This window comes from Canis lupus, chromosome 3 (assembly GCF_048164855.1).
Source record: "Canis lupus baileyi chromosome 3, mCanLup2.hap1, whole genome shotgun sequence".
Classification (NCBI taxonomy): domain Eukaryota; kingdom Metazoa; phylum Chordata; class Mammalia; order Carnivora; family Canidae; genus Canis; species Canis lupus.
In genome coordinates, this window is record NC_132840.1 from 39,341,983 (window position 1) to 39,354,605 (window position 12,623).

Here is a 12,623-nt window from a genome sequence, read left to right on the forward strand (position 1 = left end):
ATGAAACAAAAATAACGATTTGAAGGAATGCTTTACCTCTGTGGTCAAGGCACTGTCTCAAATTCTTGGATGCATGCATGCAGAGTCCCTGAAATTAGATAATTCTGACACATGGGAAAAAGAAAGAGAAAAGGTGGAGTAGTGATTTAGAGGGGAGGAGGACATTGTGGGAGGAACTAGACAAGGAGTCCTTTAATTTAGAGGCAGAAGGAGCAATATTCCTTAGGGGCCCAGAGATCAAATGCTAGAAATACAGAACAAGCTCTCCTTGAACATGGATATTCCATATGATGATAACTTGCCCTTTAACATTCCTGAACATGGTTAGTCCCAGTCAATGTGAAGTGAGCAAAGAGAGAGGGATGTTGGACAAATTGGTGGGGACAAGCTCATGGAGGAAGAACCTAGCTCCCTGGCCAAGGTGAAAACAAACAGAACTAGTTATAATTTCCCTGTAAGTAGTGCAAAAATGACACACTAATACTATCGCATGGGATATGGTACTTCTCTCCTTTTTCTCTCTTGAGAAAAACTAGTCGGAGGGCTGTGTCATTCCCTGTGTATCTCTAGCCAACTGTTGTGGTTTGTCGTGTGCATCAGGCACTTGGAAAAAGTTTGTTGAATGAGCAAGCCAATATATGAAGTAATTTGTTCAAATTAACACAGTGGGTTTAATGACCTGACTAGGATCCAAACTCAGGGCTCCAGATCCAACTCCAGTGTTTCTACCAAACATTTTCTATCTTTTCATAGGCTAAGGAGGATAGATAAATAAGATGAAGAACAGAATTGCTTTGATTGAAGGAGGGGTTACAAAGGGCGCAGTTAAATGCACTTCTCTATTCTAAGTGCTGTTTCTGCCCAAGTAGTAAGATATCCCCTCTCAGTCAGTAACTCTGGCTTCCAGGAAGCATAACTTCCCAACACAGAATATCTTTGTTCGAGTAACATTGACCAAGCAGAGACTGCATTACAATATTGAAGATAGAGGGTAATTATGGCTTTGAGATTTATTATTTGAGTTTTTCTTTCTCTAGGTTAAGATTGCTTCCTTAAGAGCATATGGCTGCAGAGTTATGGTCAAATCTAATGAAACTCTCATTTCAGTTGGGAGAAATGAGCATTCTCTGGGGTTTATAGCAACGCCAGGCGGGCTACTAGTTTAATCCTTAAGGATGGAAGGAATGTTGAAGATCATTTAATCCAGTGATTCTCAATTGGGAGTAATTTTTCCCCCATGACCTATTTGGCAATATCTGCAGATATTTTTGGTTAACAACTAGTGTATGCTACCAGCATCTAGAGGGTAGAGGCCAGGGATGTTAAATATCCTTCTGTGCACAGGATAGCCCCCTCACAACAAAGAATTATCTGGTCCAAAATGTCAGTAGTGTTGCTGTCAAAATACTCTGATCTAGTCCATACCTTTGTCTAGAGTAGAATTAATCTACAGTGGAATTTACTTGCCTCTGATGGAATATGTTAAGATCTAGTGCTTTGTTTTGCTGGCAGTTGTTCCACTAGCAGGCAAATGCTAAATTTGTTGCTTGCTCTTGGTACCCCCTGAATGCTGAATGAGTATCACCACATCGTTTCATAATTACTTGATTCTGTATTTGTCTCATCCATTGGACTGATATGCTCTCTAAGGGACTAGGTATAATTCATATCTATTTTTGCATTCCCTACTTCTGCATGACGCCTGGTACAAAAAAAAAATTCCTTGGTAAAAATTCAGTGAATAAGTAAATGAGCAAAAGATTAGAGATGTCTTACATTCCAAGGTATACCCTAATTCAGGACTGAAATTCTCAATATTCTTATTCTAGGTAATGAAGCTCTAGGCAATGAAACTTTTCTCTTGCACTGGGGGTGGAAGAGACATACCACATGTTGCATCAGGCCCTATTTTGCTTTTTCCTCTAGGCAATCTTTGTGGGCTTGGAAAACTATACATATTCTTACTTTGCACTTCTCTTTTGCTTGATGCAAAATTTCCTATAAAAGTGCCGACACTGGGGCAAATGGAAAATATTTTATAATCAACAAGTTTAATTTGCTGAGTGCTTTGCATTAAAATCACTGAAGTAAGTTGGGCTGGCCAGTTCCCAACTCCATTGCCAAACTGAGAAGCATTTTCTCAATCTTGCTTTAAATGGCCATGAGCCATTGGACCACTGGGCTTGGACCAATATTAGAAGGAAGGAAAGAGCATGGAAACCAATTCTCCTGTGGGGTTGAGAAGGCCAGAGTAATTGACCACACTTTTCCAATTTTAGTTTAAAAGTCTGTAAATAATAAGGGTAATTCACATTTGTAAAGAGTTTACATAGGACTTTTACATCTGCCTCACCTTCTCAAACTATAATAAATGTTCACGTAGAAGGTAGATGTTCCAAGAAATATATACCCTACAGGATCAGAATGACAGATTTTTTTTTTAGGGATTCAATTATTTTTTTAAAGAAAAATGTGGGACAAATAATTTGATATATTAAAATTTTAATATATTGTGGAATACAATACACCATTAGCATGACCTTTTTAGATAACATTGTTTTCAAAAGAAAAAAATCTGCAGTCATGGTGGGGTACTTAGAATTATATTTCTAGACCACATTCTCATTTATATTTGTAAGAAAACAGTGGAAAAGTTGCCACAGTTTGCATGACACACATTATCTCTTAAATTCACAAGTCTTCTTTCTTTTTCTGGAATTTTCTTTTGCCTTCTCTTGTTCACCCTTCTAACACATTTTCCAAGACCCAATTTAAGAGTTGCATTCTTTTTGAAGATTTCTTTAACTCCTGGTAGGGGCTCTCTTCATGTTCCACATGCCTATGTTCAGCCGCTTCTCAATTAGCTGTTTATATGTCCATCTTTCCTCACAGACAGGGATCTCCTGGAGAAAGGGGATCATATCTTGACTTCCACTCTTCTCATGGTATCATTTACATAAAACAATCTGAAAACCTCATAATCAGGCCATAGTAAAAACAAACAAAAAACAAACTTCTTTCTGAATATTTCCAAGAGACTCTGATCATATTTTGCTTTCCTTGAGTGATGACTTTTATTTAATCACTAAAATACATGAAGCATCTACTCTGTGCCAAGTTACATGCTAGCATTTTATAAATATTGTCTCATTTAATCTCTGCCACACCCTGGGAGGTACTATTGATTCTATTTTGCAAAATAGGGAAGTAAGGTCCATATAATTAAATCACTTATTCAAGGTCATAAAAGATGTAATCCTTATATTTTGGGAAAGTTTTAATTTAATTAAGGTCATATACACATACACACACACACATGCAGAGTTATTTCTTATGTGTCAAAGCTGTAGCAAAATGAAAAGAATAGAAATTCTGAGTCCTGGTTCATGGCTCTGTAGCCCAGTAGCTGTGTAGCTTTAAATTTGGGATAAAATCTGTTTTCGACCCTGTATTAGTTTTCCTCCAGCACAAAGCACATGCCCATCCCCATGTGTGCCCTGCCTGAATCTTGTGACACCGGCCTTCATGGACTGCTCTCTCGGGCTCTCTTATGGTGTGCCTTCTGGTTTGATTTAGCCAACAACAAGGGCCTGACAGCTCCTTGATCTTGGGACCTGAGCAAAAGGTGGTGGTGACCCTGTAGGGTGTTGTGGTAGCTTCATCTCTTATCCATTCAGGCACAAGGTTGATAATGCTTCTCAGGCTATGAGGTTTTCCAAGAGTTTTATTTTCTCTCATTTCCCTTAACCTTAGCTACACTATACATAGTACTTTCACGCAACTCTTCAAATAGCCCACGGAGGGATCCCTGGGTGGCTCAGCGGTTTAGCACCGCCTTCAGCCTAGGGTGTGATCCTGGAGACCCGGGGTCCAGTCCCACGTTGGGGTCCCAGCATGGAGCCTGCTCCCTCTGCCTGTGTCTCTGCTTCTCTCTCTCTCTCTCATGAATAAATAACTAAAATCTAAAAAAAAAAAAAAAAAAAAAAGCGCACGGAGTGTGCCATTTCTGTTAAGATAGGGACTAACACACTTTGGGCAAGACCCTTTATCTGTCCCACCCTAAATGTCCTCATCTGTAAAATGGGGATAATAACAACGTGACTTATAGGATTTCTGTGAGGATAAGATATGTTAAAAAGTACTTTGTAAATTTAAAAGTACTCCTAAAATGTTTATAATTGTAAATGTATTGTTCTTTTCTGTGACAGTGGGCACTTTCATTTACCAAATATCTACTGAGGATCTAGTTATGTAAGGTCCTACACTAAGAGCTGAGCAAAATCCTTTCAGCAGAGATTTAATTAGAGAGGGGAAAAGATGCATTTAGGCTAAGGGAGGGAGAAATGGGTCTTAATAGAGGAAAAGAGATGACTTGGCCTTAAAGGATAGTAGGATTTTTAGGTAAATTGGCAGGAAGCAGTGCAAAGGATCCTAGGGGCAAGTGAATGTGTGCTGGGAGGTGCAGAGGTGGGAGAGAACAATGCATATTCAGGGCAAGTCAGCAAACTAGTTGCATGGGAGAAGAGGCTGGGACTTCATGCAGTGTCGGGCCAGACTTTCAAGGCCTTTGTAAAGAGTAATTATATTTTTTAGGAGCCCTGGATGAATAAGAGGAAAATAAATTTCAATGTATTTTAATATCTTTTTCCTGCTATGGCATCTGTCCTACGAAAAGCTATGCATTGAAAAATAAGTGATCCGGTGGGATTTGGATGTCTTCACAATATGATTCGATTGATTGTCCTAATGGATTTTGCAGTAGATTGGATATTAAAGTGGCCAAGAAAAGATTTGACTGAAAATAGACAATTTAGTCCAACCAGTACCTTTGTCAATAACTATTTCCTTAACTTCTACTATTGGATATTATCTTGGGACCCAAGGAGGTTAAAAACAAACAAACAAAAAACCCCACCTCCCCCCACCACACACAGTTCATTTAGGAAAGGACCTGTCCAGTCTGTATTCTTCCTGCTTCTCCTCTGTATTTGATAGATACACAATACACATGTATCATTTTTATTCCTTTTGGTTAAATAATAAAATGAATGGCTCATTTAAGATATTATTTAGAGCAGAGCTACCCAGTAGAACTTTCTGTGATGGTAAAAATATCCCATATTTGGGCTGTTCAATATGGGGACAACTAGCTACACATAGCTATTGAAAACTTGAAACATATCTAATGCAACCTGAGGGACTGAATTTTAATTCTATACAATATTATTTAATACAAATTTAAATTTAAATAGCAACATTTGGTTAGTGGCTACTGTATTAGTGCAGATCTAGAGAGAAGTGTTCCTACATAGGAAATCCACATAAAATGCATTTACCGTGTTTCTATAATACTGCATAGTTGATGAAATTCTCTTCCATAGAGCCTAATTGCAACAATGTTTGAGCGACGGCTTCATGGTTCCTGGGGTAAGGTTCCAGGCACTTCCTATGAACGCCTACCTTATTTCACTTTAAGAATACTGTTGTCTATTGAAAGATGAGTGGATAAAGAAGATGTGGTCTATGTATGCAAGGGAATATTATTCAGCCATTAGAAATGACGAATGCCCACCATTTGCTTCAACGTGGGTGGAACTGGAGGTATTATGATGAGTGAAGTAAGTTAATTGTAGAAGGACAATCATCATATGGTTTCATTCATATGGGGAATATAATAAATAATGAAAGGGAATAAAGGGGAAAGGAGAGAAAATGAGTGGGAAAAATCAGAGAGGTTGACAGATCATGGGAGACTCCTAACTCTGGGAAACGAACAAGGAGTGGTGGAAGGGGAGGCAGGTGGGGTGGGGCAAGGGGTGACTGGGTGATGGGCACTGAGGGGAGCACTGGATGGGATGAGCACTGGGTGTTATAATATGTTGGCAAACCAAACTCCAATAAAAAATTAAAAAAAAAAAAAGAATACTGTTTAATCCAAGTTTACTTAACTTTTCTCCTAAAGGGTTAAATGGGGGTGTCAGGAGATGATTTTCTAGCTGTAATCACTGTGATTCATGGAATGTGGTTACACCTGCTGGGCTTAAAATAGCACAAACTTAATTTAGTAGCACCTGTAGTCAGTCTAACTAATTATATAAAAAGGCTTGGTAAGCCTGTGATTATGCTGAGGGACAGAATCACTGTGTGAGTGGTTGCATGAACAGCCTGCTAAGGACTTCTCAATGGGTAAGATAGGTAAGCACAATGTACTTATTTTTTATTATAATTGTTTGAAAAATTATGTGCATATATGCAACATAGAAAATATAGACAGTGCAAAACATAATTTGTACATGAACTACAAGGTTAAAGAAGCCTTTCCAAATGAAACATTCTAATATTCTTTGATACATCTCAGAGTCAGAATCTATATCGCCTTGAGGTAAGATTGGGGAAAGCCAGAGAAAAGGAAAATACATTATCCAGCTTTTTAAAACTATATTGAGTATCTTGTGGTTCTCTGAATACTCCATCCTCCTGAACATTACTATTCTCTGTGAGTCCTGTTTATCCATCCAGAGAAACCCTTCATCTTCCTTGTTGACTAATAGATACCGTTTTGTGTTGTCCAAGAACCAGCACAAATGATAGGTCCTTTATTGAGATTTCTTTGACTTCCCAATAGATGCAGTGATATCCCTTCCTTGACAATTTTCATCTACCTCAATTAGAGCAAAAGAATCACTATGGATATTCATTTTTATGTGTATGCACCATGAGAATGTGAGCCCTTTAAGAGCAGGAGCTGTGTTCAATTATCTTTGTATTCCCAAGAATTATCACAGATCTCCATGATGCTTAATTCATAATTGTTAAAAACAAAAACATGAGTCACCATTCATAGCTAGAATGTAATTTCAAGTTATTGTTTCTATATGTTCACATAGAGATGTGTGTTGGAACAATTGAAAACAGAAATACTCCCCAAATGTTTGGGATTATATGCTGGAATGTATTTTATGAAGTAAGGACTTTAACCCTTTTAAGTATTTTTTGTTTAATATAATAAAATTTATCCCTTCATTAATCATCAAAGCTTTGAGCCTCCACTAATTTGACTAACCTGAAATACAGTCTTTTCTTGTTCTTTACCACTACTCCCACTATTTGCCAATAATTTTAAATTATTCTGAGTATTCCAGAGGAGATGTAATTTTCTATATAAAATAATCACCCCAAAATGTTAATTCCATAAGAACAAGTGTTCCTTCTTGTTTTGTTTTCAGTTTTGGTTCTGACAAACACCCATAGCCTTAAACAGTACTTCATACCTAGTAAAACTCAAGAAGTATTTTATGTTAAAAGTAATAAACAAGTATAATTTAACTATTTCTTTACAATCCTTCGTTCTATCATCCTATATGTTCACCATCTTGCTTAATTGACCATGACCACCAGCCACTTATCCACTCACAGGTTGTTGCCACATGGCCTCCTCCTGGCCTCGTCTAAACAATGGCACTCTATGCCCCCAGACAGCTACCCATTCCACCACTGACCTCTGTGAGCCCACTTCTAGGATTCCATCACCCACCAACTGGTTCACTTTTTCCACTTTACCTGACCAACTCTTTCAGTGGGAGTTTCTATAACAGAGCTGATTGGTGCACCTAGTGATACCATTCTTCTCAAATGACTCTTCTTTGCAGAGACTTTGGACACAGGATAATGGTGGTGGTGGTATTATGTCTGGGTGAGAGAATGCTCAAAAGTAATCTGCTAGAATAAATGAAAATACTGCTCTCTTCAATAGTCAAGCCCATTTGGTCTGTTCCATTCTGCCAGACTTCGCTTAGTGTGATTTTCCTCTTAGAAACTTTATATACATTTTTTTTTCTTAGTCCAGGCCCCCTCACAAACTTACCATTTATTGTGTGGTTATGGTCTAGATTTATGGCCCCTTATAGGAAGTTCCAGGCCACATGAAAATTTAAATAGGTGTTTGAGTATCTGTTTTTCCCTGTGACTGGTCATCCCAGAGAAGTCAGGCTATTCCAGGTATGGCTCATGGAGGGAATGAAATTGGAAAGCCTTTGTAGTTAAAGAATTTGGGGATGTGGTTCCTACTATTAAAGAGGTCACTATTGGGCGTGGGTACAAATTGGAATAGGGTATGACTGCTATCTTTCCTTTTATACTTTGTTATGAACCAAAGATAAGAAATTAGGAGACCAGGTTACTGGACTATAGAACTTTCTATAACAGTGATTCACAAACTTGGTGGGTTATTAGAGTCACTTGGGAGTCCTAGAACACAATTCTGGGATATTCCCAGAATTGGCTCCAGGGTTCCAGAGCCCCCTTTTTTTTTTCTTTAAATACTGATGGAGTTCTTTTAGCATCCTCTGGGATTTGGGATGCTAGTCACAGAGGGCCTCTAGTATAGTATAGGCCTGCCTCTCTCTCTCTCTCTCTCTCTCTCTCTCTCTCTCTCTATATATATATATATATATATATATATATATATGGAACACATAGAAAAGAATAATGCTTAATGTTTGTACTACACATCAGAGAAAAGGAACACTAGCTTGTGGCCTGAACCAACCCTCCTCTCAAGGGCTCTCCAGCCACTCTATGGCAGTTCCCAGATTGCTGAGTTATATTTGTGTGCTACTGCACAATGCTCAGTTGGGAAGCTTTGATTTAGAGAAAGTATGACCTAACTCAACTCTTCAGTCTATTTAGTATCATATCTAAATGTGTCCAAATTAGTTTGGTAGTTCTGTATTCCCTGAACAATACTTACTTAAAGAGGATAGAAGACAGTTGAAAAAATTATAGAAAGGGACTCCAAAATAAAATGTTTCCATGAATAAATCCACAAAAAGATAACTTGCATAAAGATAAGTATCATTGGAACTTTAGAACACTTTATTTTCAAGTTTCCCTCAAAAATCTTCAAGCTCATATTCCTTACCTTGGTAACCAAGGTCTCTTTGTCAGAGCCTATATTTCTAAATGTATGTCCTTTTCCTCTTTACCCTAAATTCTAGCCAGAAGAGATTTTATGTGTTCACTGATGGTAGTACCAAACTACAACTAGACAAGCTTAGGTTCAAATCTAGAATCTGCACTTACAAGATGAATGACCTTGTAAAATTTATTTAAATTTGCTGAATTTCAATTTCTTAACCTAACAGATTCAATGTAAGTGTATCTTAGGTTGTAGACTGTTAGCAAATGATGGCCTCCATTCTTGACCTCGTATCTTTTCCCTTTGTAATGTGATTTTGTAGCTTATGCATCAATAGGTGGAGTCTGATTTCCCACTCCTTGAACTCGAGCTAGTCTTGAGACCTTTTTTAATAAAATATGATGGATGTGAATGTGCTAGTTCTGAACGTAGGCCTCAAGAGAGCTTACATGTTCACTTCTGCTCTTCTGATTCCCACTCAGCTATCATTTGAACAAACTAACACTAGCTTCCTGAATTATATGAGCCCACCTGGAACAGAGATGAGCTGTCCTCCTAAGGACATTGTAGAAAAGCCAGCAACAATCTGACTCACAGGAAGATGAATAAGTGAACAGTGAACACAGGTGATATGAAAAGAATCCCACAGACAGCCCAACACAAATTACCAACACATATAATTAAATTGTGAGCTTAAAAATATATGGCTGTTTTAAGCAAGTAGTTCCCAAACTTCAGCTTTCATCAGAAGCACTTTTAGGGCTTCTTTAAATAACAGTTACTCTACCCCACCTCTGGAGTTTCTGATTCACAGGTTTGGGTTGAGTTCCCCAAATTTCATTTCTAACAAGTTTCCCTATAATATTGATGCACATGGTCCAGGTACCATATTTTGGAAATGACCATTTTACACTGCTAGGTGTTGAAGTGATAATATATTAAAAGCTACCTGGCAAAGATACTCTAAAGCCTAGTTATGGATTTAAAGTGTCTGGAGGATAGTAGGCACTCAAGAAACTTAGGTACTGTTATCTGCTATATCTCTTTAACTAGTCCATAATTTCCTTAAGTAAAAGCATTATTAGTAAGTGCATCCTACTCTTCTCTCTCAGTTTCCATGTGGTAAATACTTAAATTTCAGTCCAATATCTTACAGAAATAGCAAGCAGATGTCCTACACAATTTCTTTGCTCTTTATCACGATTATATTCTTAGAACTTGGAGACCTTTTCTAAAGATAATTTGATACTCTTAAAATCCTAAAATCCTTGCTTGTTTCTTGCATCCATAAGTCTAGAATTCTGGTAAATCAGAGAGGATCAAAGTTTTATCATGGGATGATTGAAGATGTATATCTTGAGGGATTGAGGATTCTGGGAAGAAGGTAGCTTAAGTAATTACCCATGAAAAGAAAATTCAAAGTGGATGAAAGACATAAAAGTGAGACAGGAAACCATCAAAATCCTAGAGGAGAATATAAGCAGCAACCACTCTGGCCTCACCATAGCAACTTATTGCTCACAAAACTGAAAGGCAGCCTACAGAATGGGAGAAGATACTTGCAAATGAGATATCTGATAAAGGGTTAGTGTCCAGAATCTATAGAGAACTTATCAAACTGAACACCCAAAAACAACTAATCCAGCTAAGAAATGGACAGAAGGCAAGAATAGACGTTTTTCCAAGGAAGACCTCTAGATGGCCAACAGATACATGAAAAGATGCTCAACATCACTTATCATCAGGGAAATACAAATAAAAACCACAATGAAATACCACCTAACACCTGTCAGAATGGCTAAAGTTAACACAAGAAAAATAGGTGTTGGTTAGGATGCAGAGAAAGGGAATTCTTCATGCACGTTAGTGGGACCACTCTGGAGAACAGTATGGGTATTCCTCAAAAAGCAAAAAAGAGAACTACTCTGTGATCCAGCAATTGCACTACTAGGTGTTTACCCAAAGAATACAAAAATACTAATTCAAAGAGGTACATGTACACCAATGTTTATAGCAGCATTATTATCAACAATAGCCAAACTATGGAGAGAGCCCAAAAGTCCATCAATTGATGAATATAGAAGGGGTGTATGTGTGTGTGATGAAATATTACTTAGTCATCAAAAAGAATGAAATCTTACCATTCACAATGACATGAATGGAGGTAAAGTGTAATATGCTAAGGGAAATAAGTCAGAGAAAGAAAAATACCATATAGTTTCATTCATATGTGGAATTAAGAAACAAAACAAAACAAAACAAAACAAAAAAGAAACAAAACAGATGAGCATATAGAAGGGGGAGGGAAGGAAAGAGGGGAAGCAATCCACAAAAGACTCTTAAAGACAAAACAAACGGGTGATAGAGGGAGATGGGTGGGGGATGGGCTGGTGGATGATGAGTATTTAGGAGGGCATTTGATACAGTGACGGCTGGGTATTGTATGTAGGTGATGAATCACTGAATTCTCCTGAAACCAATACTGCACTGTATGTTAGCTAAAGTAGAAATTAAATAAAAATTAGAAAGAAAATACATTTTAAAGAGTCTCATTGTTTGCTTCTCTCTCCCCCCCCCCCCAATCTTCCTTCCCCTCCCTTTCCTCTCTTCATTTTCTGGGACTCCTATGGTACCAATGTTATCCATTTTAATAAATCACTGAGTTCTCTAAGTCTACCTTCATGGTCCATTACCTTTATCTCCCTCTTCTTTTCAGCTTCATTATTTTTTTAAGATTTTATTTATTTATTCATGAGAGACACAATGTGGGGGGGGGGGGCAGAAGGAGAAGCAGGCTTCTTGCAGGGAGCCTGACGGGACTCAATCCCAGGACCCCAGGATCACGCCCTGAGCCAAAGGCAGACGCTCAACCACTGAGTCACCATGCTCAGTCACTGAGGCATCCCTTTTTTTTTTTTTTTTTTTAATTATTTAGAGATTTTATTTACTTCTTAGAGAGAGGAGCAAGGGAAGGAGCAGAGGGGGATGGAAAGAGAGGGCGAAAGACTCTCAAACAGACTCTGCACTGAACTCAGAGCCCAACATAGGGCTCAATCTCATGATCTGAGCTGAAAACAAGAGCTGGATACTCAACTGACTGATCCACCCAGGAGGCCCTCATTATTTTCCATTATTTTATCTTCTATGTCAGTGATTCATTACTCTGCTTCATCCAACCTCATTGTTATGGCACCCATTTCAAGTTTGGATCTTGGCTATAGCCTTTTAAATTTTAGCTTGACTGGTTTCTAGTCTTTTATCTCTGCAGTAAGGGATTCTCTAGTGTCTTCTATGCTTTTTTTCAAGCCCAGCTACTATCTTTATAATTGTTTTAAATTCTAATTCAGACATTTTACTTATATAAGAGACTCTTAACTATACAGAACAAACAGGGTCAATGGATGGAGATGGGTGGGGGATGGGTTAAATGGGTAATGGTTGTTAAGGAGGGCACTTGCTGTGATGAGCACTGTGTATTATATGTAAGTTCTGCACCACTACAAATTCTATCTCTGAAACCAATTTTACCAAATGTGTTAATTAGTAGAATTTAAATAAAAACTTGAAATAAAAAAAGGAAGCACACCAAGAAGAGAACAGATAGGTTGGGAAGATTATGGACTAGAAATCTCTATAAGGTCTAATGGCAGCTCTAGTGGGAATACAGTGTAAGAACAGAAAAGAAAGAGTTACAGTCTGAATATAA

General features: G+C 37.9%; 1 long non-coding RNA gene across 1 annotated transcript in view; it reads right to left on the reverse strand.

The window, feature by feature from the left end:
• Positions 1–2,591: 2,591 nt before the first annotated feature.
• The window catches only part of LOC140624776 (uncharacterized), a 99,095-nt gene continuing 89,063 nt past the window's right edge, over positions 2,592–12,623 (reverse strand). Inside the window, exon 4 of the long non-coding RNA XR_012024232.1 lies at positions 2,592–2,903. This is a non-coding gene — a long non-coding RNA (uncharacterized lncRNA). The remainder of the gene's footprint in view (positions 2,904–12,623) is intronic.